Source organism: Schistocerca americana, chromosome 1 (assembly GCF_021461395.2).
Source record: "Schistocerca americana isolate TAMUIC-IGC-003095 chromosome 1, iqSchAmer2.1, whole genome shotgun sequence".
NCBI lineage: Eukaryota > Metazoa > Arthropoda > Insecta > Orthoptera > Acrididae > Schistocerca > Schistocerca americana.
The window spans coordinates 121,797,329-121,822,574 of NC_060119.1; the positions used below are offsets into that span (position 1 = coordinate 121,797,329).

The window sequence follows — 25,246 nt, forward strand, 5'->3', positions numbered from 1 at the left end:
TCTCGCCTCCCGAACACGGGGTCCCGGGTTCGATTCCCGACGGGGATTTTCACCTGCCCCGAGATAACTGGGAGTTCTTGTGCCATCTTCATCACCATCATTCATCCCCATTACGGTCGGAGGAAAGCAACGGCAAACCACCTCCATTAGGACTTTGCCAAGTACGGCGGTGCGGGTCTCCCGCATCGTTCCCCTACGCTCTGTCAAGAAGCATGGGATTTCAAAACTGGGTCAAATGGCTCTGAGCACTATGGGGAAGTGTCCATAAATTATCTGGGAGTAGGCATTAGGACTGATTTGAAATGGAATGACCATATAAAATTAATCGTCGGTAAAGCAGATGGCAGACTGAGATTCATTGGAAGAATCCTAAGGAAATGTAATCTGAAAGCGAAGGAAGTAGGTTACAGTACACTTGTTCGCCCACTGCTTGAATACTGCTCACCGGTGTTGGATCCGTACCAGATAGGGTTGATAGAAGAGATAGAGAAGATCCAACGGAGAGCAGCGCGCTTCATTACAGGATCATTTAGTAATCGCGAAAGCGTTACGAAGATGATAGATAAACTCCAGTGGAAGACTCTGCAAGAGAGACGCTCAGTAGCTCGGTACGGGCTTTTGTTGTAGTTTCGAGTACATAACTTCACCGAAGAGTCAAGCAGTATATTGCTCCCTCCTACGTATATCTCGCGAAGAGACCATGAGGATCAGAGAGATTAGAGCCTACACAGAGGCAAACCGACAATCCTTCTTTCCACGAACAATACGAGACTGGAATAGAAGGGAGAACCGATAGAGGTACTCAAGGTACCCTCGGCCACACACCGTCAGGTGGCTTGCGGAGTATGGATGTAGATGTAGACTTAACATCTGAGGCCATCAGTCCCCTAGAACTTGGAACTACTTAAACCTAACTAACCTAAGGCATCACACACATCCATGCCCGAGGCAGGATTCGAACCTGCGACCGTAGCGGTCGCGCGGGTCCAGACTGAAGCGCCTAGAACAGCCTGGCCACACCGGCCGGCAATGAGATTTCATTTCCATTTCCAGCACAATATACTTCAGAGTTGATCGTTGGACCACGAGGGAGGACATCAAACAGAATACCGCTATACGGGCCCAGAAGACTGTCGTCGCCGTCCATGACTTTACCGGTTGAGGTGCGGCATTGAATGTTTCCTTCGGAGTGGAGGTGGTGTGGCCCCTCTCCATGGACTGCCGTTTTGTTTCCAGTTCGAATTGTTGTACCCATTTTTCGACGCCAGTGACGATGTTCGACAAAAACTTGTCACGATCAACCTCGTAACACTCATGCACTTCCACACAGAAGGTCCTTCGTTGTTCTTTATGATCTTCTATTAGGTAGTGAGGAACCCAGCGGACACACACCAACTGGCGGGCGAGTGTGTCAGCACTACCAATAGAGACGTCCAGTTGGGCAGCGAAGTATTTGATTGTGATTCGTCGATCACCTGGAATGAGAATGCCCGCACATTCCAATGTTGCAGGGGTCACGGCTGTGTGTGGCCGGCCGGCACGCGAGAGATCGGAAAGGTTTGCTCAACCTTTTTGCAATGATGACAGACGCCTCGCCCAATGACTCACAGTGTTTTGGTTGACAGTCGGGTCTCCGTAGACGTTCTGCAAGCGTCTCTGACTATCTCTGATGCTCTGCTTTTCCGGCAAAAGAAATCCAATGGCAGATCTCTGTTTCGCACGCATCTTTGTTGAAGACACGATTTTAAAGGCTATCGCAACTATATGAAAGTAATGTAGTTGAAGTGGGTATAGCACAATAAATTTTTTCAACAGAAACTGGCCGAGAAAAAAATGTGTTGCACTACTTGTGGTGTCACCGCCAGACACCACACTTGCTAGGTGGTAGCCTTTAAATCGGCCGCGGTCCGTTGGTATATGTCGGACCCGCGTGTCGCCACTGTCAGTGATTGCAGACCGAGCGCCGCCACACGGCAAGTCTAGAGAGACTTCCTAACACTCGCCCCAGTTGTACAGCCGACTTTGCTAGCGATGGTTCACTGACAAATTTCGCTCTCATTTGCCGAGACGATAGTTAGCATAGCCTTCAGCTACGTCATTTGCTACGACCTAGCAAGGCGCCATTATCATTAGCTATTTCTCTTGTGATGCATATACCGTCAGACCGATGTTCACCAATTATGAATTAAAGTTAAGTATTCCAGTAGTTACTTACGTTCTTTGCTACTATAAATTCCCTTAACTGTTCCAGATCTCACGCCAGCCTGCGTGAGCTTAAACGCGTGCCTTTCGGCTATCTCCTAGTGGCTTGGCTGTCTTGCCAAGTCACAACACTACTTACTGAACTCCCCTCGTAATGCAGGAAAACCGTAGTGTATATGGAAACAAGTATCATATACAGGGTGGTCCACTGATCGTGACCGGGCCAAATATCTCACGAAATAAGCGTCAAACGAAAAAACTACAAAGAACGAAACTTGTCTAGCTTGAAGGGGGAAACCAGATGGCGCTTTGGTTGGCCCCTAGATGGCGCTGCCATAGGTCAAACGGATATCAAATGTTCAAATGTGTGTGAAATCTTATGGGACTTAACTGCTAAGGTCATCAGTCCCTAAGCTTACACACTACTTAACCTAAATTATCCTAAGGACAAACACACACACCCATGCCCGAGGGAGGACTCGAACCTCCGCCGGGATCAGCCGCACAGTCCATGACTGCAGCGGCCTTAGACCGCTCGGCTAATCCCGCGCGGCAAACGGATATCAACTGCGTTTTTTTGAAATAGGAACCCCCATTGTTTATTACATATTCTTGTAGTACGTAGAGAAATATGAATGTTTTAGCTGGACCACTTTTTTCGCTTTGTGATAGATGCCGCTGTAATAGTCACAAACGTATAAGTACGTGGTATTACGTAAACACCGTTTGCCTCGATACAACACGTCCAGCGGACGCGGCGGGGTCAGATGCCAGTTGCCTAATATCTATCAGTTAACTAATATCTAAAGTAGTGATGGAGAAAATTGACACCATGAATCCTGCCGGGCTGTCCATAAATCCGTAAGCATACGATGGGGTGGAGATCTATTCTGAACAGCACGTTGCAGGGTATCCCAACTACGCTCAATAATGTTCGTGTCTTTCATGTCTGGGGAGTTTGGTGGCCAGCGGAAGTGTTTAATCTAAGAAGAACATTCCTGGAGCCACTCTGTAGCAATTCGGGACGCGTGCAGTGTCGCATTGTCCTACTGGAATTGCCCAAGTCCGTCGGAATGCACAATGCATATGAATGGACCAGACAGGATGCTTACGTACGTGTTTTCTGTCAGATTTATATCTAGACGTATCACGGGTCTCGTATCACTCCAACTCACACGCTCCACACCATTACAGAACCTCCACCAGTTTGAACGGTCCCCTGCTGACATGCAGGGTCCATGGATTCATGAGGTTGTCTCCATACCCGTACACGTCCAACTGCTCGATCGAATTTCAAAAGACTCGTTCGACCAGGCAACATGCTTCCGGTCATCAGCAGTCCAATGTCGGTTCTAGGCGCTACAGTCTGGAACCGCGCGACCGCTGCGGTCGCAGGTTCGAATCCTGCCTCGGGCATGGATGTGTGTGATGTCTTTAGGTTAGTTAGGTTTAAGTAGTTCTAAGTTCTAGGGGACTGATGACCTCAGAAGTTAAGTCTCATAGTGCTCAGAGCCATTTGAACCATTTAGAAGTCCAATGTCGGTGTTGACGGGCCCAGGCGAGGTGTAAATCTTTGTTCGTGCAGTCGTCAAGGGTACACGAGTGGGCCTTCGGCTCCGGAAGTCCATATCGATGATTTTTCGTTGACACTTGTTGATGGCCCAGCATTGAAATCTACAGCAATCTGCTGAAGTGTTGCACTTCCGTCACGTTGAACGATTCTCTTCAGTCGTCGTTGGTCCCGTTGTTGCAGGGTCATTTTCCGGCCGTAGCGATGTCGGAGGTTCGATGTTTTACCGGACTCCTGATATTCACGGAATACTCGTGAAATGGTCTTACGAGAAAATCCCACTTCATCTCTACCTCGGTGATGCTATCCCATAGCTCATGCGCCGACTATAACACCACGTTCAAACTCACTTGAGTCTTCATAACCTGCCATTGTAGGAGCAGTAACCGATGTAGCAACTGCGCCAGACAGTTGTCTTATATAGGCGTTGCCGACCGCAACGCCGTATTCTGCCTGTTTACGTATGTCTGTATTTGAATACGCACGCCTATACCAGTTTCTTTGACGCTTCAGTATAGAAAGACATGTAACAGGGATCGGAGGAATAACTGCAAGGTTTAAACTCCTAAAACGGGAGGGAGGAGAAAATCCCCAAAGTACGTCCGTCGTCCGCAGCTCGTGGTCGTGCGGTAGCGTTCTCGCTTCCCGCGCCTGGGTTCCCGGGTTCGATTCCCGGCGGGGTCAGGGATTTTCTCTGCCTCGTGATGACTGGGTGTTGTGTGATGTGCTTAGGTTAGTTAGGTTTAAGTAGTTCTAAGTTCTATGGGACTGATGACCATAGATGTTAAGTCCCATAGTGCTCAGAGCCATTTGAACCATTAGTGCGTCCGTCTCCACAAGACTCAGTGGTGTATGCGCTTCTTTGCCGTAGTTTCACGATTGGTTCCTGGTCTCCGCTTTCGCTACGTCTTAGCTTCTCTCTCTCCAGATTACTCGCTGGGCTTTCTTTATGCGTAGTTCTGTCTGTACTTGTCCGTTTCCTCGCTGTTGTCTTTTCTGGTCCATTCGGCGATACGAGGTTGACGGTTCTCGACTGGTCGTTCCAAACTCGTCGGATTTCTCTCCAGTCGTTCGTGACATTCGGTCAAATTTCGGTCACAAAATTATTTGTTCTTGCCACATTGATGTGTGGATCTTGACGTGCTACGTTCATATACCAAATTTCTGTGGGGTGATGCTTGACAATGCCAAGCGCACTCATTTGAAAAATGAAAAAAAAAACAGTCTTATGGAGTAAAATGGCTTTTTTCAAGAAATTTGTAGCAACTTTGGGCCCAAACATGAAAAAGACTATGGAAGAGAAGACTTGGGAGAAAACTAGCGCCACAGGGCTGTTACTTGCTTCCTATAAGGCTGAACTGCGTAACTATGCAATCTGAAGACGGAAGTGAAAACCGTAGGAAGTGGGAAAACGTAACGAAGCAAAATTTCGAAACAGAAATGGTGAGTGACTGGTTGCTGAAAACCTTGACCAGCAAGTGTAATCTGTTTCAAGATGGCCGCGGGGAGTGAATGAAGCAACTGATGGCGGTCATTAGCAACGTCTGCGGCCTGGGCGCGGGGGAGGGGGCGAAGTCCTCGTGGCGGGCCAAACGTATCGATCGGCGGCGCGGCATCGCGTAGCACGTCGGCCGCGGAGGGCGTGGTCCGCCGTGACGTCATCTGCCCGGGCCTTCCCGCGCGGCTGTCTCGCCGAGGAGCGACGCAGGGCGCCCGCCGTCTTTCCTGCGGCGCGGCGGCCGACCGCGGGGTACAGTGGTGTCCCGGATCTAACCACAGGATGTGGAAAAAAAGATTAAAATAACGATGATTCCAAAACCTTCGTGCCGAATGCGATAACTCGCACTTAGTGGTCGTTACGCTCAGTTAATGTTTGTAACACAAAGGTTGCTAAAATCTGGAGTAGACTAACGCGAAAGCATAATTCCTATTTTAGTTTACAAAAATAGAAAGGCACGCTGTGATCCAAACGCGGCTGCGTACTTATTTTCGTGAAAAAGTCAATAATATGTCATCGTTTTGGTGATCAATCCTAAGGTTGGTTTGATGCACCTCTCCTGTTGCCTGCCAGCTATCCTTTAAATTCAGCGTCGTTGCCGCAATCTAGATCAAACACAGTGTCTCATATACTCATTTCTAGGCCAGCCCCTCCGATTCTTTCCCTTTACTACTCCTTGTTTTTTTTCTTTTTTTTTCCTCTTTTATAAGGAACGGCTCACGTCATAACATGAGTCTAATCAGTCCTCTCTTCGTTTCATAAAGGGCTTTATTAGGCATTTTTTCTCGTTGCAACACGTCTTCGTTTCTTAGTCGATCAATCTATCTCATTTTCAACAGTATTCTGTCGTTGCTGCCTCTGCACACGGGGTCCCGGATTCCATTCCCGGTCGGGTTGGGGATTTTCTCTGCCCAGGGACTGGGTGTTTGTGTTGTCCTCATAATTTCATCATCATTCGTGAAAGTGTCGAGATTGAACTGTGTAAAGATTGTGAATTTGTATGGTCGCTGAGAACCGCGCAGTTGAGCGCCCCACAAACCAAACATCATCATCAACAGTATTCTGAACACAACGCTTCAAGGCCTTTTTCTTGTTGACTCGTTGGAGCACGTCTTCGTTTCTTACTCGATCAATCTATCTGATATTCAACAATATTCTGTAACACCACTTTTCAAGGGCTTCTTCTTCTTCTTCTGTGATCCTACAGTTCACTGTGAACCTTGCCCTCTTCAACAATTCAACAGATATCACGATACAATGTTCGAGCTTTCCAATCCCTGTAGCCCATCTTCTGCAAGTCCTCCATCACCCCACCTATCCATCTGCTTCTCGGCCGACCCCGTCCTCCTCGATGCCCTGAATTTGCATCTTCGTTTGAGCCACATTCCCCGCTCATCTCAGTTTGGCTGATTTCATTATTCGCCCAGTAGGTGTGTATACACAGGGTGATCAGAAACAGTCTGAAAAGTTTGTAAGGGTGTGGCATGGTAGACTGTGATGAGAAATGATGTTAAGAAAAAATTCGGTACATTGTGCCGTTTCAGTGTTCATTAGCATTGAAGTTGGCCAATCAGGCCATTGTGTGCGCAAATTCAAGGGGCCAGCCAGAGACGCAGATGCCAAACGTGTTCTTTTGGTTTCCTAAAACCAATAAGAGAGCGATACAAAAATTGCACATGGGATCGAACTCGAGCCAAAGGCTGAGCAGTCTCGTGGACTACCATCTATGCTATGAGAACAGCTGAGATCTGGCGGGTCGCTTGGATATGCGCGCTCAGCGGCCTGGTTGTCTAACGCCAGTGCTAATTTTCTTAACAATTATTTCTCAGCACACTCAACCCTGCAACACCCTTACAAGCTTTTCAAACTGTTTCTGACCGCTCTGTGTAGTGTACAGATCATCGTCCTCCATCTTCCACTTTCACACGGTGGGCCACCGATTGTTCGAAGTACCTACCTCTCGAAGGCATCTAACATTCCAATATGCTTCAATGTTAATGACCAAGTCTCCGACACGTTTGTAAGCACTTGGCTTATAAGTGTTTAATTAATCGTTCATTTGGTGATACGAGCCTTGAGAAAACAATTTTTTAATGCAAAACAGTCGCTGTTGGGTGCTACTAATCTCTGTTTAACAGCTTCTGACCATTTCATTTCCTACTGTTCACAGCCCGTGTTTCACATAAATACGATGTTATGCACCAAATATAACTTTTCCTGGTTATTGTTCAAGTCACACTGTTTTATGTTTTTGGGTAGTAATAGCTGTTTCTTTTTACAGAAAGCCATTTTGTGTTCTACAGTACTTACATCCTCTTTGTCTATCTACACTATTTCTGAGAAAACACAATTCGTCTCCTACTTCAAGAGTGTGTTACCCAAGTTTAACATTTAGGCACCCGACATGGACGCTTACTTCGCACACTAGTGCCTTAGGTTCCCTTTTGTTTATGTGTAGATTGCAACCATCAGTCTGCACACGATACTTCTCACTAGGCACCCGACTCCATTCCTATTCAATGAATAATATGTGAAACGTTTGATATAGAGTCACAATGTGACATAATTTTGATGAAGGTAATTGCCAAACATGGGCCAAAACTAACTGATGTTTCTGCTTACCATTGTCCGCGTCTGTAGCTCAGTGATCAGTGTCTGGCCACTATTCGTAGGATACAGGTTCGGTTTTGGGTAGCACTAGGGAGTTTTCCCTGGTGGGAGGACTGGAGCAAGGTAAACTCAGCCTTGTGATGCCAACTGAGGAGCTGCTTGAGTGAGAAGTAGCGTCTCCAGGGTCAAGAAAGCCCACAACAGCCGGTAGAGTGATGTGCTGTCCCCGCGACTTTGCATAACACATCCAATTGGATGACACGGTGGTCCGTCGAACCTGATTAGCTATCATGACCAGAACACAGAGCTTTGCTGTTTCTTCTTTTGCCGACCATTGACATCTAGTTTTTGATTTACGAAGCGCTTCAGAGAAAGCTACTAGAAGAAGGAAGAAACGGAGTAACATTTGGGCTCACCGGTATCGTCAGTATATTCTCTGTAGTAATAATGGGACACTCAAGTTTTCCAGTATATACTCGAAGAAGCACGTTCTTAGCACAGGTAGCAGACAAAAAGATTCGTGTGACATTGTGCTAAACATTTTCTTAGCATTGTCTTGGGTAGGTAGAGATTTTACCTGCAGGGGAAACGTGTTAGGCCTGCTGGCAACAAGCACGTACAGGTAAGAACTAACGTTGAGATCATCATGAAGAGAGCACCAATTCAGATTGGAAAAGGATGAGATAATATTTTGGCATTTATTTTCGAAGGAACCATCGTGCCATTCGTCTTATGTAACATACGAAAAGCTAAACCTAAATTCCCACACGTACTACAACAGAGGGGGAGAAAAAGTTAGGGTTTAACGTTCCGCCGTCAGCGACAAGATCATTGAGGATGAAGCACAAGCTCGGATGCGACAAGGTTATAGAAGGACCCGGTCGTGTCCTTTTCAAAGGAACCATTCCGGCATTTGCCTTGAGTGATTTAGGGACCCGATGGACGGGTGGTGACTTAACTCCTCCCAAACAGAGGTGCTCTGCCGTAGCCACTACAGCATGCATGTCACTGTACATTCAATTAGAGTCTCATTGCGTGGAGAGGGATCCTTATGTCAGTGATATCTGCACCATAGGTCCAAATTAAGTTATGTAGAATAGCTGTCCAAGATTTCTGGCGGTTGGGTAATATAGTGTGCATTTGAGTAAAGCGGTCCCTGTCTGGTAATTTATTTGGCACAAAAATTCAAATGGGTCCAAGCACTATGGGAGCTAACAGCTGAGGTCATCAGTCCCCTAGAACTTAGAACTACTTAAACCTAGCTAACCTAAGGACATCACACACATCCATGCCCGAGGCAGGATTCGAACCTGCGACCGTAGCAGCAGCGCGGTACCGGACTGAAACGCCTAGAACCGCTCGGCCACTATTTGGCACACCAGGGTAGGTTTTATTGTTGGAAGGCGTTTCCACTTCAGAATAACAAGGCTAACGTGACGTAATGTGACGTGACGTGACGTGACGATATGTAATTTTCTATTAAATGTCTCTGACGAGAGGCCTGCACTACGGCCGTAGCTGTTCGATGTTATCCAGTTCTCTCCGTCGACTTGTTTTTACAGAGATATCGTCTATGATGTTGACGTATTGTCCTACATTTATATATCCTACGATACGTGGAAAAGTACTGATGTCGCGCAGAATGCGCTCAGCCTCGTGTCTAGAGAGTTTCGGCCATGTAGGATATTTCGAAGTCTCAGAGTTTATGAATGCATGGAAGAGGTGTGGGCAGCGATTGGAAATGACTCTCCGCTTTGCTCTGTACGCTCTAGTGTATATAAATCGTTGAGAGAGTATCGAGGAGGTAACTTCAATGTACAGGACACAGATTGCCCATGGCGATCTTCTACATCGGCCGTGGACTAGAACAGGATTATCAGTGTGTACACCTCCAAACAGACCAAACTGCAATGTTAACATTTCTGTGCAACCGTATAGTGAGCAATTTATGTTCATTGTGTTGGTCACATTGGAAGGAAGAAAGAAAGGAAATTTGGGTTTAACGTTCCGTCGACATCGGGGTCATTAGAGACGGAGCGCAAGCTCGGATGTTGTCAAGGATGGGAAGGAAATAGGCCATGCTCTTACAAAGGAACCATCACGGCATTTGCCTGGAGCGATTTAGAGAAATCACGGAAAACCTAAATCTGGATGGCCGGATGCGGGTTTGAACCAACGTCCTCCCGAATGCGAGTGTCACATTGGAGAAGCAGCTAAAAGAAAATCGGCCATGTCCTTTCCAATGTAGCCTCCCCTACACTTGTCTAAAGCGATTTAGGTCACTTTACGTGATTTTACTTAGGTGATAAACTGATGTGACAGTATATCGTTGCTTACTGGCTACCTATACAACGAAATATTTCATTAATGGACATAATTGTGACTAGTTCCTCAGACACATCTGATTACAGAACGCGTATTCCGAAATCAATCAACTGAAATGTGTGAAAAAATAACCTCAGTTAACGGTACCCTGAGGAAGTCTGAGATCTGCCACACAGTAAAATCCATTGCGGCTGCGCGTCTCCGAGATGTCATCGTCGACAGCGATGGAGAGTTTGAAATTTTCAGTAGTTTCGCAATCGATCCTATTCACCGCATATGTCCTCCTCTGGAGTTTTCTTCTACCCTAAAACTAAATGGAGTATAAGAGCACTTCCATTTCAGAACGTAAATGAGATGAAACATGGAGCACTACGCTATAAGTCTTCAGATTCTTTAAAAGCTGTTGCCGCTAGTAGCACTAGTTCTGTTGGTCATTATGTAGAAGATAATGCAATGTCATACATGGTCAGAGAAATGCAAAATGTATAGCTCAGTAATTACCGTTAAGTTTTGATCATTCATTGTCCGAATCGAAGTAAACCAATACGGCATCGCTAATCATAAACACCGTCGTTTTCAACCTCGAAATCTTGGTTATCGTATCTGCAATGTTTTTCTTGGACGCCCATGAAAAAACTGCGTGTTTTCAGCGCTGGGCGTTGCGGTTCTGACCTCCACCGCGGAGACGTCAAAAGGAGTGGTGAAATGACGGTAAGAAGGGGGGGGGGGCGGTAACGACCCTCTCATCGTGTGACACGTTCAAGGTGGTATTGGGCGGAATTGTGGTGAAATATGGTGCCAATGTGACATCATTAATTTGTCTTATACCTCACATGAACTTCTGAACTCTGGATTATTTTTATTTTCATTTTTTCCCCGCATGTAGCGACGCCTTGCTGTTAGAAGGGTTGTCGTGCCCCAGAGTGTGGCTGCACCCTTGCAGAGGAAGGTTGTAGGCAGCTTTGAGCCAAATTCCTTGTTAAGTCATCAGAGGATCAGATCAAATCGCAAAATGATTTACACAAGATATCTGTACGGTTCGAAAAGTGGGCATTGACTCTAAATAATGAAAAGTATGAAGTCATGCACGTTGTTGATTTGGTCCCCAGTCCGAAAACTGGTGTAATGCAGCTCTCCATGCTACTATACCCTGTGCAAGCCTCTTCATCTCCGAATAAGTACTGCAACCTACACTCTTCTGAATCTGTTATTGTATTCATGTCTTGGTCTCCCTCTACGATTTTTACCCGCCACACGTCCCTCCAGTACCAGATTGGTGACCCTTTGATGCCTCACAATGGGTCCTGTCAAGCGATCCCTTCCTCTGGTCAGGCTGTGCCACTAATTTCGTTTCTCCCCAGTTCCATTCAGTGCCTCCACGTTAATTAACTGATCAACTCATCCAGTTTTCAGGAAGTCATCCACATGAGTACGAAAAGGAATCCGCTAAATTTCGGTTACGCAATGAATCACAAAAAACTAAAGGTTGTCAATTCAACTAAGTTATTACGGATTGCAGTTACGAATAACTTAAATTGGAACGATCACATAGATAATCTTTTGGGGAAACCAAACCAAAGACTGTCTGTCGCTCTTCTGCAGTATTACTTTGCGGCGAGGGATCCGCATCTGGGGGGCTGACGGAGGACATCGAAAAAAAACAAAGAGAAGCAGCTCGTTTTATATAACCGCGAAATAGGTGCGAGGGTGCCAAGGACATGGTACGTGAATTTGGGTGTCTATCGTTAAAACAAAGGCATTTTTCGTCGCGGCAGGGTAATCTCATCAAATTTCAGTCACCAACTTTGTCCTCAGAGAGCGCAGATATTTTGTTAGCGCCCTCCTACATTGGGTGAAATCATCATCGTAATAAAATAAGAAAAATTAGAGCTCGCACGGAAAGACTGAATTGTTCCTTTTAGAGAAATAGCTTGAAGTTGGTTCGATGAACCCTCCGCTAGGAACTTAATTGTGAACTGCAAGGTCAGCACGTAGATGTAGATGCTCTATTACGAGGTTCCGAAAAAGCGACCCTTTGTGTTGTAAATGACCCTGTGTAAGGCTAGACAAAAGAGGATGAAAAGGATGAACAAAGAGAACAAAACAAAGAAATACGTTGCCCTCAATGCCAAATGATTTTACAGGTATAGCCTGAGTCAAAAATGCAATCGTCAGAGGGTGGAAATGCACCTTCAGGTCTCTGTCTACAATTGAGGTATCGATGGACTGTAGTGATGTACTCGAATGTTTACTTTTAATTAACTTCTAGAGATCTAATTTCAAGTAAATCGAATTACTCGGAAAGAGAGCTTGTAATGCAGTTCCGAGGAGCGGTGCAGCAGGCAGTTGCTCGGCAAGCGAGGACAGCAGTTGTCGATAGTCAGTCAGCGAGCAAAGAGGAAAGCCCGGGGCCTGGGGGGACCAGCTGTCAGCAGTGTGTGATCTATGTAGCCCCTGTCACCGCCCAGCCGCACCTTTCCCTCTTCCCTTCCGGGAAGGCGGCTACTATTGCGGAATCACGCACGGGGAAACTCCTCATCCCAAGACGTGGCGCCTCTCCTGCGGACATTATTCTAAAATACGAGCAATGACTCCTGGCTTTCCACAGGCAATCCAGCATTATTTAGTTTTCCCGTAGTTTCCTTGATGGCCCGACGCGAATGTCAGGACTGTTCTCTCGATCTGCAACAGCCGATTTCCTCCGCCATTTGTATTCATTCTGAATTAGTGCACTGAAACTGATTTTAAGAGAACGAACGACGGTAGAGGTTAATATAGCCACCGAGATATTTTCAGACTGAGAAGCAGCTCGCAGTGGCAACAATAGCAAAGTTCAAAGAAAAGTTTATGCAAGAAAACGGTGGAATGCCTAACTCTGGATGGTCGGACATTGATTTGGAGCCCAATTGTATTACCCACTCGACACTTACCTCGGCTACAGTTACTATCATAAAAGAAATGAGTCACCCCTTGCTTCCTGGACTGGTTATCACTGATAGAGGCTTACTCAGAATTTAACGTTTATATGAATGATATGGCAGTGAATGCTGGAGGTACAAGTCTGTCAGTTTCCCAGTGTACACGGGGTAGTGATCCAATCTGTAGGGATCTGTTGTTTTGTATGTTACACATCACTTCTCTAAATTAGCTAAACATCTAACAAGGAAAACACACGGTACGTGAAGTTCAGAACCCAAATACAGTGAAGTCACAAGGGTCATGGGATAGCGATATGCACTTGTACATATACCAGTAATATCCCGTACACAAGGTGTAAGAGGGCAGTGCATTGGCCGAGCTCTCTTTTGTACTGGACTGATTTTTGTGGAAAGGTCTGCGACTTAATCATGGGTGCACGACTCGAATTAACAGACTTTGAACACGGAATGGTAGTTGGAGCTAGACGCATGAGACATCCCTTTTCGGGAATCGTTAGGGAATTCAGTATTCCGCGATTCCAAGTGTCAAGACTGTACCGAGAATACCACATATCATGCGTTACCTCTGACGACGGACAACAGACTGCCCGACGTCGTTCTCTTAATAACCGAAGACGGCGGCGTTTGCGGAGAGTTGTCACCACTAACAGACAAGCACCATTGCGTGAAATAGCCGCAGAAATCAATGTGGGACGTACGACGAACGGATCTGCTAGGACAGTGTGGCGAAATTTGGTGTTAGTGGCCTATGGCAGCAGGCGTCCGACGCGAGTGCCTTTGCTAACTGCACGTTGTCGCCTGTAGCGCCTCGTGATCTCGTGACCATGTCGGTTGGACCCTAGACGACTGCAAAGCTCGGGCCTGAGTAAGAGCTGATGGTAGAGTTCTACTGTGCCGCAGATCCCACGAAACCGTGCACCCAAACTGCTAATGAGGCACTGTCCAAGCTGTTGGTGGCTCCATAATGGTGTGGGCTGTGTTTACATGGGATGGACAGGGTCCACAGTTCCAGCTGAACCGATCACTGACTGGAAACTCTTATGTTCGGCTACTTGCAGACCTTTTGCAGTCATTCATGGGCTTCATGTTCCCAAGCAACGATGGAATTTTAATGGATGACAATGTGCCATTTCACTGAACCACACATGTTCGCGATTGGTTTGAAGAACATTCTGCACAATTCTAGTGAATTATTTGGACACCCATCGAACATTTATGGGACGTAATCAATAGGTCAGTTCGTGTACAAAATGCTGCACCGCAACACTTTCGCAATTATGGACGGCGACAGAGGCAGCATGGTTCAGTATTTCTTCACGGGGCTTCCAAAGACTTGTCGAGTCTACGCCACGTCGAGTTGCTGCGCTACGCCGAACAAAATGAGGTCCGACACAATATTAGGAGACATCCCACAACCTTTGTCACCTCAGTGTATTCTGAAATGTGAGCAATGACTCCAGCTTTCCATAGGCAATCCACCCTCATTTAAGTTTCCCGCACTTTTCCTGAATCGCCTAAGACAAATGCCAGAACTGTTCTATCTGCCATTGCCGATATCCTTCCTCATCTCTATTCATTTTGAGTTAGTGCATTGAAACTGATATTAAAAGAACGAACAACGATACAGCTTAATATCCCCGCCAAAGCAATAACAGAGTGACAAGCAGTCTGGAATGACAAGGATAGGAAGCCTACGGGCCCCGAATTTTTGAAAGGAAAATTCGTTCAGGGAAACAGTGGAGTACTTAACTCTAGGTCGCCGGACCTTAATTTGGAGCGCAGTTGTATTAATCACTGGCACTCACTTTAGCTACAGTTAATCAATACACATTACAAATGGCTCTGAGCACTATGGGACTCAACTGCTGTGGTCATTAGTCCCCTAGAACTTAGAACTAGTTAAACCTAACTAACCTAAGGACATCACAAACATCCATGCCCGAGGCAGGATTCGAACCTGCGACCGTAGCGGTCTTGCGGTTCCAGGCTGCAGCGCCTTTAACCGCACGGCCACTTCGGCCGGCAATCAATACACATTGTAAAAATCTATGTATGTATGTTCGCGTTTGTGTGTGTGTGTGTGTGTGTGTGTGTGTGTGTGTGTTTGTGTGTGTGTTCCACATCTCCTCCTAAACCACTCAACAGATTTCAACCAAACTAGGTACACATATCCCTTGCTGTAAGGCAACAATCACCGTCGGGGTAAGAATGACCTACCTAGACTATGTCATCAAAAGTATCCGGACACCCCCAAAATCTTATGTTTTTCATATTAGGTGCATTGCGCTGCCACCTCCTGCCAGGTACTCCATATCAGCGACCTCAGTTAGTCATTAGACATCGTGAGAGAGCAGAATGGGGCGCTCTGCGGAACTCACGGACTTCGAACGTGGTCAGGTGATTGGGTATTACTTGTGTCATACGTCTGTACGCGAGATTTCCACACTCCTAAACATCCCTAGGTCCACTGTTTCCGATGTGATAGTGAAGTGGAAACGTGAAGGGGCACGTACAGCACAAAAGCGTACAGGCCAACCTCGTCTGCTGACTAACAGACACCGCCGACAGTTGAAGAGGGTCGTAATGTGCAATAGGCAGACATCTGTCCAGGCCATCACACAGGAATTCCAAACTGCATCAGGATCCACTGCAAGTACTATGACAGTTAGGCGGGAGGTGAGAAACCTTGGATTTCATGGTCGAGCGGCTGCTCACAAGCCACACGACACGCCGGTAAATGCCAAACGACTCCTCGCTTGGTGTAAGGAGCGTAAACATTGGACGATTGAACAGTAGAAAAACGTTGTGTGGAGTGACGAATCACGGTACAGAATGTGGTGATCCGACGGTAGGGTGTGTACTTAGCAATTGCCAGGTGAACGTCATCTGCCGGCGTGTGTAGAGCCAACAGTAAAATTCAGAGGCGGTGGTGTTATGCTGTGGTCGTGTTTCTCATGGAGGGGGCTTGCACGAGGCCTACATTGATGTTTTAAGCGCTTTCTTGCTTCCCACTGCTGAAGAGCAATTCGGGGATGGCGATTGCATCTTTCAACAGGATCGAGTACCTGTTCATAATTCACCGCCTGTGGCGGAGTGGTTACACGACAGGAACATCCATGTAACGGACTGGCCTGCACAGAGTCCTGACCTGAATCCTATAGAACATCTTTGGGATGTTTTGGAACGCCGACTTCGTGCCAGGCCTCGCCGACCGACATCAATACCTCTCTTCAGTGCAGCACTCCGTGAAGAATGGACTGCCATTCATTAAGAAACCTTCCAGCATTTGATTGAACGTATACCTGAGAGAGAGAGGAAGCTCTCATCAAGGCCACGGGTGGACCAACACCATATTGAATTTCAGCATTTCCGATGGAGGGTGCCACGAACTTGTAAGTCATTTTCACCCATGTGCCCGAATACTTTTGATTACATAGTGTACCACAGTTCAGGAGATATGACGCCATAAACAATTGCCGCATCATGCCTGACGTTTAAATTTATTACTTTTGTTCTACTAACTCCGTTCGCAACATATTTCGCAGACTGTATCCACATACACCGCTAAATGTAGCTATACAAATTCATCAATGTACGACACGTATTTCAACAGATATGGCGTCATAAACACTGAGATGTGTGAAAAAATGTCGCAGTATGTATAGAAGTTTTAATATATTTATTCCTTACTACAATGACACCCCTACAGTCAAGTTAAGGAAATGCCTCACACCTAGCAGCGCTTTTGACAGCTTTCAACTGCGAAGTGCAAAAGGCTGTAGGCGAGAATAATATGCCGGCTGCTGTGGCCGAGCGGTTCTAGGCGCTTGAGTCCGGAACCGCGCAGCTGCTACGGTCGCAGGTTCGAATGCTGCCTCGGGCATGGATACGTGTGATGTCCTTAGGTTAGTTATACTTAAGTACTTCTAAGCCTAGGGAACTGCTGACCTCAGATGTTAAGTCCCATAGTGCTTAGAGCCATTTGAACCCTTTGAATCTAAAGTCTGTATGTAGTCAGGTGTTAAGGCATTTCAAACAGGGCTGACCGATTCGTCTACTTACTAGTATTTTACCCTCCGTTGCTGCTTCGTAGCAGACTTTCGCATCTGGTGTTCAGAAGCCGTTTTCCCGCCACGGAGACGTGATTCCTGGAGAGACGCGATGCGTCACGTCGAAATTTCTTTATCTTTTATACCTGGCTCATAACTATTGCCACTGGAAAGAGCATCTAGAGGTACTAGGCCACTTTCACACTCGGAGATCGTACATCTAGTTGCGGTAAGTCACTTCCTGCAGCTGGTCTATTGCGCACACAGCCCGAGTCCCACTCACTCACTGTAGCTCAAAAGTTATCTGGTAGATTCTGTAACCTGCAGTAACAAATAGACAATTGTATAGCTACAGTATTTGCAGGCTATCAGATATTAAGACAGCTTTAGTCGCCGAATCTTTGCATCCTGGAAAAATTAAAGTCCGCAATAAAATACACCGGGTACAAAGAAATGGCACTTGTAGTTCCAGGAGTGCAGTGTATTATCACAGCATCCAGCCAGTGACACTTGAGAACGACGTGAGTATGCCCAGAGTGCTCCACACGTAGCACAGATATCCAGAGGAAATGTTTCCGAGTTCACCACCTGCAGCGGAGCACTACTGGCAGAATCAAAGTCGCGCTTGAATATAGCAGGCAGAGTCAAGCAAAGCGGAGCGATGTTCTCAGAGCCCAACGGTAGTGGCATTAATCCCTAAGAAAATCATCTTGCGGTAGCTGCCCGAAGAAAACTCACTTCCATCCGCCTTCTCTGTAGTCAGCTAAATTTTCATTTCCGTAGTTTCTCAGTTGCAAAGTAGGGGTAAGCTATAGGGAGAGACGGGTCATATACAATATGTACAACAACCAAGTGGACGATCAAGAACGAAGTGCTCGTATTAAGAAGGGTGTAAGACAAGGCTGTAGCCTTTCGCCCCTACTCTTCAATCTGTACATCGAGGAAGCAATGATGGAAATAAAAGAAAGGTTCAGGAGTGGAATTAAAATAAAAGGTGAAAGGATATCAATGATCCGATTCGCTGATGACATTGCTATCCTCAGTGAAAGTGAAGAAGAATTAAATGATCTGCTGGACGGAATGAACAGTCTAATGAGTACACCGTATGGTTTGAGAGTAAATCGGAGAAAGACGAAGGTAATGAGAAGTAGTAGAAATGTGAACAGCGAGAAACTTAACATCAGGATTGATGGTCACGAAGTCAATGAAGTTAAGGAATTCTGCTACCTAAGCAGTAAAATAACCAATGACGGACGGAGCAAGGAGGACATCAAAAGCAGACTCGCTATGGCAAAAAAGGCATTTCTGGCCAAGAGAAGTCTACTAATATCAAATACCGGCCTTAATTTGAGGAACAAATTTCTGAGGATGTACGTCTGGAGTACAGTATTGTATGGTAGTGAAACATGGACTGTGGGAAAACCGGAACAGAAGAGAATCGAAGCATTTGAGATGTGGTGCTATAGACGAATGTTGAAAATTAGGTGGACTGATAAGGAAAGGAATGAGGAGGTTCTACGCAGAATCGGAGAGGAAAGGAATATGTGGAAAACACTGATAAGGAGAAGGGACAGGATGATAGGACATCTGCTAAGACATGAGGGAATGACTTCCATGGTACTAGAGGGAGCTGTAGAGGGCAAAAACTGTAGAGGAAGACAGAGATTGGAATACGTCAAGCAAATAATTGAGGACGTAGGTTGCAAGTGCTACTCTGGGATGAAGAGGTTAGCACAGGAAAGGAATTCGTGGCGGGCCGCATCAAACCAGTCAGTAGACTGATGACCAAAAAAAAAAAAGTTTCTCAGACAGTCGACTTGCCTGGCCGGCGTTGACATCACGTAATCACAGCGTGGTGTGATAGAGCCACTAAACGTTCAGTGTCGACGCTCTCTGCCGTCAACACGTATTCATCCATCTGTAGCAAAGATATAAGATACAGGAGGTAGCACGTGAAAGCCGCCCGTCGTACACAACGATAAATATTCCAGTGCGTGTGCACGCCTCAGTAATAATGGAAAACGATTAAAGAGGCTAGTCCAGGAGATAATGACAAGAACTCCTTGTAAGTCAACCAGGAGATTGAGTCAAAAGGGTCATGCTAGTGAGAAAAGTTGCATAAGTTTTTTGAGGATAATGAAATTGAAACCGTACCGATAAATATTAAGCAAGAACTGAGGGAGCCTGACCTGCAGAAGAGGATGCATTTCTGTTCATGACTGTTGCGATATGTTGCCAGTGGTGTCTTGGACCCACTAAGACTCGTCATGAGGTCGGTATTGGTCGATAGAAAGTCCACACGCGATCCACCAGGTATCCTTGCGTGACGAGAGGATTGGTGATTGGTGTGCCATATCCGCCACACGCTTTATGGAGCCGATATTCTTTGACACGGCAGTGAAAAGTGGCGCGTATTTGGAATTTTGGAGTAGTTTTATTCAAACTTGACAGAACAGGAGCGTCACTTATGTTACTTTCAGAAGGACAGGGCATCATTGCCCCATGTGCCCGAGATATTTACTCCAGAGAGGACAATCAGCAAAGGCTTGTGGCCTCCTCGGTCACCAGACTTCTCCACTTGTGATTTTTACTTGTGGGGACTCTTAAAGGGGACAGTATACGAAATAGATCCACACACAATTGAAGAACTCAAGACCACGTTCCAGGGTATCATCAATAGCATCACAACAAAAGAACTGACAAGGGTGTATATGAATCTCCTCAAGCGTGCTCAAGTGTCTGTTGACGTGGGCGGAGGACACACTCAGCACGTACTGTAAAGCTGAGAAATCGTATTCAACACGTTCATTTTTTGTTTATGTGTTGCCTTTGCGGGCAGATTTTATGTGCCGCACCCTGTAGCTCTTCTCAGTGACACCGAGTACAGCTGGAACTCTCATCATCCTCTTGCTATTTGCCTGTCGTCGATGTGGCCTGCGGTCTGGAGCAGCTACTACTAATTGCTAGTGTTGATACATCTTCCACCTTCGGTGATGACGACCATGGTGTGGTTGCTTCTGTCACTTCTACGTCTGGCAGTGTGGACAGTTCACATGGTGGTGTAACTGATGCGCTTACTTCTGGGTCTGATTGTCCTGCTGGTGATGGTGGTTGTCAGGCTGTTGCTAACGGGAACAGCAACTCAAGGAGCCTCTCAACAGCGCATCTCGTTGATGTACCACTGAACCATTCCCACCTCGGTTTGTACTACGGTCGTTGTTGTACCCTCGAGCTTGAAGATGCTGCCCAGGAGCCAACCAATTTGACGCCCGTACCCATAGACAAGGACTTGATCTTGTTTCCGAGGGCATGCTGGGCTTGCTGTGATTTTTTGTGCACTTCTGGCTACAGGAGATGAAGTGCAGTCCTTGGTTGTGTTCTATGAAGCAGTTCTGCTGCCATTTTCAACTGATTTGCGAAGTACGGCATGCACTTAAAAAAGTTATCAGTCCTGTCCCCCATTTCTTCTCCCTACATAGTGCGCCATGTGTGTGTGTCATGTCCACACTACACGTTCCGCTGGAGCATTGGAAAGTGGGGAGGAAGGGGTGATGGCAAGGTGTGGAAAGGGGAAAATGGAAGGTGCTGTAGTATGCCATGAGGGTACAAAAGTTTAAAAAGAGACCGGAACCGCTTGAAATGATAGCTTTAGGGAGGCCTTCAACAGCAGATATATGGGCTAATGCCCCAGTAATGGCTTTTGTCGAGATGGAGGACATTTGTTCCACATGTAGGAAATATGGCATTCGTTACTACGCTTCACGTATGAGTAAGTCGTAGAAATGGTCCCCCAGAGTCCATGTGGCGGCGATGCTTGGGACCATGCAACGGTCGCTATGAATGGAATCCACTGCCGTGTTATTGACTGGGATGTGGTGCACACCTGGAGACGGGCAATCATCTCGGTGATGTATTGGTTTTTGTGATGCCAGTGTACATCCGGACGTGCAATTGTCTGGGTACGCCCCAATACTGTTGATGGAAGAGTTCTAACACCTGTGTCTCCAGGTCTTCAAATGGTTGAAATGGCACGGAGCACTATGGGACTTAACATCTGAGGTCATCAGTCCCATAGACGTAGAACTACTTAAACCTAACTAACCTAAGGACGTCACACACATCCATGCCCGAGGCAGGATTCAAAGCTGCGACCGTAACAACAGCGCGGTTCCGGACTGAAGCTCCTAGAACCGCTCGGCCACAGCGGCCGGCTCTTCAGGCCTTCTGAAGTAATTAGTGAGACGCATTCTGCGGTCGCCGATAACAGGAGTACTCATTTACGTACTTTAAGTTGGCCGCCTGCTGTCTTGATAGAAACCTTGGTCACATTCATTGCAACTGTAAACCCCAATATGCCATAAAAGACTGTATTTAGCCCTCGCATCTGCTGTTTGTATTGCTGGTGGTTGGTTGTGTATTTGCCAACAGATCTGTGGCGGCAGGAGGGGGGGGGGGGGGGGGAGCTGGGGCGTCGGACGTGACGTCAAGACCTGCTACTAATCTGGTTAAGGCGCCTGCATTGGCTTGGCGATTTGTGGATCTAAAGTGATCTTATATTTATGAATACTCAGAAACAGGGACAAAACTAGGTGAGCACAGGTGCGTACTGTCATACTGACTTTTCCGTAGAAAGCTGAAATGATTCTTAAATTGGGTTCCATTATGAAGGAACCTACAAATGTAAAATGGAGAGTGGCTGTGATGTTAAGGAACATACGAAAAACATAGCAATTTTAATTAGAATTGCATTCAATTGTTTGTGGAAAATAAAAATATGTCAAACAACAATTAAAGTATATAAAGAAAGTTTTCCTGAATTATATAGCTATCAGGATACGGCATCAATTAAAAACCAGTTTTTTCAAGCACTCGGAGTTGACGAAAGGTGTATTGCGTTTTCGATTTCTGGAGTGGGCAGGGAGTAGCAGTGTGTAGAGCGTGCGAGAAGCGGCACACTACAGGGCTATTACAAATGATTGAAGCGATTTCATAAATTCACTGTAGCTCCATTCACTGACATATGGTCACGATACACTACAGATACGTAGAAAAACTCATAAAGTTTTGTTCGGCTGAAGCCGCACTTCAGGTTTCTGCTGCCAGAGCGCTCGAGAGCGCAGTGAGACAAAATGGCGACAGCAGCCGAGAAAGCGTTGTCGTGCTTGAAATGCACTCACATCAGTCAGTCATAACAGTGCAACGACACTTCAGAACGAAGTTCAACAAAGATCCACCAACTGCTAACTCCATTCGGCGATGGTACGCGCAGTTTAAAGCTTCTGGATGCCTCTGTAAGGGGAAATCAACGGGTCGGCCTGCAGTGAGCGAAGAAACGGTTGAACGCGTGCGGGCAAGTTTCACGCATAGTGATGTGAAAGATTCAGTGTTTAAACCTCCTCTACCAAGAAACGTGCCAGAACTGCGAGCTCGCATCAACAATGTTTTCGAACTCATTGATGGGGACATGCTGCGCCGAGTGTGGGAGGAACTTGATTATCGGCTTGATGTCTGCCGAATCACTAAAGGGGCACATATCAAACATTTGTGAATGCCTAAAAAAAACTGTTTGAGTTTTTGTATGTGTGTGCAAAGCATTGTGAAAATATCTCAAATAATAAAGTTATTGTAGAGCTGTGAAATCGCTTCAATCATTTGTAATAACCCTGTATAGCGGCGACTCACTAGACGAGCTACACGACAACCATACTGAATCGAAGACAGAGGTTGCTTGAGACGATAGCTTTAGGGAGGCCACGAGGACACAAGAGTTTGAAAACGATTGGGACCGGAATCGCTTGAAACTGTAGCTTTAGGGAAGCCTTTAACTGGAAATATATGATCTGACGCACCAGTAGTGGCCTTTGTTGAGATGGAGGACATTGTTTGCACAAGTAGGAAACATGACATTCGTTACGACGCTCGACGTATGAGTAAAGCGGAGAAATAGTCCCCTAAAGTCCATGTGGAGACGATACTAGGGACCCTGCGGCGGTCGGCAATCAAAAGATACGGCCATTTATGTCAAATATTGTGATATTCGCAAACTCACTCATCAAAACCTATAGCGTACTTCCAGTTGACCTAGATCACGAAATTTGGCAAGAAACTATAATTGCTCCTTCGCGTTTCCACTTCAAAATCACATCACCAACTTTCGACTTCCGGCAGATTTAGAAGGGCTGGAATGTATCTGATGGACTTCTTACTCAGTCCACGTTAGAAGTCACGACCGACTGATTCTCCTGTTACTGCTTCTCTACTGACAACACTATAGTTCCTGCCTTTCTTTATCCTGTCAGGTGCGTCTCTCATGACATGTAGTAATCAATTCCACTTTACACAGGGGTGTCTGGATACTTTCGATGTGAAAGGTTAGGTCCTCTCACAGACGGTAGCTGATATTCAAAGGATGTCCCCCTCCTTTGACTTTCTCACTCTCTCAATTGCGGTCGGTAGTTACCTGCAGTCTCCATTTCTTTTGTTTTTATCTGGGAGAGCGTCGGCCAGCAAGTGTCGCTATGACATTAGAGAAAAATCGATAGCACAACCTTTGCAGTCGGCGTTGTACTGGCCCCCTCCCGGCTGCTCTAAAAACCGTACGTGATTACTGAAACCTCCCCTGGCGAGCGAGGTGGCGCAGTCGTTAGCGCAATGGAGTCGCTTTCAGAAGGAACGGCGTTCAAACCCCTTACCGTCCATCGAAGTAAATTAAGACGAATGGCGGGACAGTCTTTGTCAACATGGCACTGCCGGTTGCGTCCGCCAAGCTCTCCACTCAAGAGATTCTGCCCCGTTCACGACAACCTCGTCATGGACGGAAAGTTAAACACTATTTTCTAAGGTTCCGTACCTCAATTGGTAGAAACGAAGCCCTTACAGAATCGATTTGTTGTCTGTCTGTCTATCTATCAGTCCGACTATTGAGAACCTTTTTTCTAAGGAATGGGTAGACCTATCAAGCTGACATTTATGTCACAAACTAAGATTTATGGTCCTTTGGTGGTGTGAAAAATTTAAGCTTCTAAGTCGATGCAATCAAAAGACACGGCCATATGTGCCACATGTTTTGATACTCACAAACTCAATCATCAAAGGTGCTTCCCATTTACCTAGAATCATGATATTTGGCGAAAAGCTTTGTTTCACTGCGTAGGTAAAGGAAAAAACCCGAAAATTGTTAATTTGTAATGATACGGGGTGTTCAAAAAGTCTCTCCGCAGTGCCGTATGATTGTTAGCCGCGTGTGCCGTATGGTTGTTCGCCTGCCTGGGTTTTTCAACGAAATAATAAACGCACAACGATAGTGCAGTGATATTCTGTACCTATTCATAGGAAAACTTGTGTTAAGTGAAATACTGAACGGTTATTTTGAACAAGATGGTGCAACTGCGCATACAGCTCGCGTTTCAATGTGACTGTGGTGTCACCGCCAGACACCACACTTGCTAGGTGGTAGCTTTTAAATCGCCCGCGGTCCATTAGTATACGTCGGACCCGCGTGTCGCCACTGTCAGTAATTGCAGACCGAGCGCCACCACACGGCAGGTCGAGAGACTTACTAGCACTCGCCCCAGTTGTACAGACGACGTTCATGGCTACAGTTCACTGACAAATACGCTCTCAATTGCCGAGACGATAGTTAGCATAGCCTTCAGCTACATTTGCTACGACCTAGCAAGACGCCGTATTCAATTGATATTGAGATTCTATTAATGTATCATCAAGAGCGATGTTCTACAAATGTGGATTAAAGTTAAGTATTCCAGAAGCTACGTACTTTTCTTTATAGCATTCATTACGTATCCTGTTTCAGACCTCACGCCAGCCTGCGTGAGTTTGAGCGCGTGCCTTTCGGCTTCCTCTCATTGTGTCTAGGCTGTCTTGCCTAGACACAACAGTGACTTCTTGCTGATGTTTTTGGTGATCGCATAATTTCACAGGGACTTTGGCCTCCACAATCGCCTGACCCAACACCACCTGGCTTTTTCTTCTGGGGTACAGCAACTTTCTATAAAAACCGTCCAAAATCCATCGATGACTTGAAAACTGTAAT

The 25,246-nt window shown here is 46.3% G+C and overlaps 1 protein-coding gene across 1 annotated transcript in view; it reads left to right on the forward strand.

Moving 5' to 3' along the window:
- Positions 1-25,246, forward strand: part of LOC124550405 — a 179,418-nt gene that overhangs the window by 48,841 nt on the left and 105,331 nt on the right. The gene's annotated exons all lie outside the window — the stretch shown is intronic.